The sequence below is a fragment of the Populus nigra genome, chromosome 2 (genome assembly GCF_951802175.1).
Source record: "Populus nigra chromosome 2, ddPopNigr1.1, whole genome shotgun sequence".
Lineage (NCBI taxonomy): Eukaryota > Viridiplantae > Streptophyta > Magnoliopsida > Malpighiales > Salicaceae > Populus > Populus nigra.
Window position 1 is genome coordinate 18738990 of NC_084853.1, and position 2500 is coordinate 18741489.

Below are 2500 nucleotides of genomic sequence, written 5' to 3' on the forward strand. Positions count from 1 at the left end.
CAGTGTCGGCAGATTCGGCAGCGCAGATTTGTGCGGCTGCAGGTTCGTCGGGGAAAATCGGCAGCGCAGATTTTGCGACGAACATGGGCTGGGCGATGGACTGTCCAGGCCAGGCAGGAAAATTTGTCGAGGGGACACGCTGACGAAACAGCGCTGGTTCAGGCACGGCGGGCAGTGTTGGAATCGGCAGCGCCGACGAAATCGGCAAAGTCGGCAGAATCGGCAGCGCAGATTTTTCGACGAACACGGGCTGGACGGTGGACTGTCCAGGCCAGGCAGGAAAATTCGTCGAGGGGACACGCTGACGAAACAGCGCTGGTTCAGACACGGTGGGCGCAGTGTTGGAATCGGCAGCGCCGAGAAAATCGGCAAAGTCGGCAGAATCGGCAGCAGGTGCTGGCGATGAGTCAGGACGGACTGGATAGTCCAAGGCTCGATGAGAAAGACCGCTGGTTTAGACACTGGGGCAGTGGCAGCCCGCGGGGCAGTGTCGGCAGATTCGGCAGCAGTGTCTGCCGATTCGGCAGCGTTGGCTTGTTGGCGCGGGGGGCCGATTCGAGTGGGGACTTGGGCAGCGGGCAGTGAAAGCAAGAGTTTCCCCGATGCTGCCGGGAAAAACGCTCCCCGGGATGGCCGGGTGAGATGACCCGGCGGCCCGCGACGGGTCATTCAATTCCATGCCCCGTCAACATAACTCCCGATGTACTGTTTGCTTTTTCGGAAGAAGAGATCCATCCCCCCATCCTCGGCCAGCCAAAAACGCTCCAATTAATGGCCGGGTGAGATGACCCGGAGGCCCGCGACGCGTCATTCAAATCACTGCCCTATCGGCTACAACTGCTGATGGGTGGGATTAGAGGCCTGCCATGGTGGTGAGGGGCGGCGAGGACCGTGAAAGCTAGAGTTTTTCAGAGGCTGCCGGGAAAAAGGCCCCTCGGGTGGCGGGGTGCGAGGACCAGGCGCGTCATTCAATTCTCTTCCCTATCAACTTGGCTCCCGTTGGCGGGATTGGAGGCCTACTGTTTGTTACAGGGCTAAAATCGTCAGGGGAAGAGCTGACGAAACAATGCTGGTTTGGATGCAGGGGGTAGTGTTGGAATCGGCAGCGCGGACAAAATCGGCAAAGTCGACAAAAAAGACTGTTGGTCTGGACATCGGGGCAGCGGCAGCCATGCCGACAGGGGGGGAAATCGGCAGCACAGATTTGTGCAGCTGCAGGTTCGTCGGGGAAATCGGCAGCGCAGATTTTTCGATGAACATGGGCTGGAAGATGGACTGTCCAGGCCAGGCAGGGAAATTCGTCAAGGGGACACGCTGACGAAACAGCGCTGGTTCAGGCACGGCGGGCAGTGTTGGAATCGGCAGCGCCGACGAAATCGGCAAAGTCGGCAGAATCGGCAGCGGGTGCTGGCGATGAGTCTGGACGATTTATAGTCCAGGGCTTGATGGAAAAGACTGTTGGTCCAGACAATGGGGCAGTGGCAGCGCGGATTTGTGCAGCTGCAGGTTCGTCGGGGAAAATCGGCAGCGCAGATTTTTCGACGAACAGGGGCTGGGCGCTGGACTGGCCGGGCCAGGCAGGAAAATTCGTCAGGGGGGCACGCTGACGAAAACAGGGGCTGCGGAGTGGAAAATCGGCAGCGCAGATTTTTCGACGAACAGGGGCTGGACCGGCCGGGCCAGGCAGGAAAATTCGTCAGGGGGGCACGCTGACGAAAAGAGGGGCTGCCGCGTGGAAAATCGGCAGCGCAGATTTTTCGACGAACAGGGGCTGGACGCTGGACTGGGCCAGGCAGGAAAATTCGTCAGGGGGCACGCTGACGAAAAGAGGGGCTGCCGCGTGGAAAATCGGCAGCGCAGATTTTTCGACGAACATTCGTCAGGGGGGCACGCTGACGAAAAGAGGGGCTGCCGCGTGGAAAATCGGCAGCGCAGATTTTTCGACGAACATTCGTCAGGGGGGCACGCTGAGGAAAACAGGGGCTGCCGCGTGGAAAATCGGCAGCGCAGATTTTTCGACGAACAGGGGCTGGATGCTGGACCGGCCGGGCCAGGCAGGAAAATTCGTCAGGGGGGCACGCTGACGAAAAGAGGGGCTGCCGCGTGGAAAATCGGCAGCGCAGATTTTTCGACGAACAGGGGCTGGACTGGCCGGGCCAGGCAGGAAAATTCGTCAGGGGGGCACGCTGACGAAAAGAGGGGCTGCCGCGTGGAAAATCGGCAGCGCAGATTTTTCGACGAACAGGGGCTGGACGCTGGACTGGGCCAGGCAGGAAAATTCGTCAGGGGGGCACGCTGACGAAAACAGGGGCTGCCGCGTGGAATGGCAGCCTACACGCAGATGCGAATTCGGCAGCGCACGATGGCTTGAGCAGGTCATGGGTTCGACTTGGCGCGATCTGAAACCTGGACGAGGGACTGTCGACGCTGGACGAGCCAGCGCGGTGGCCTGTCGTGCCCCGTTCAGGGGGGGCCTGCCGCGGAGACAGCCCTCGCGGGC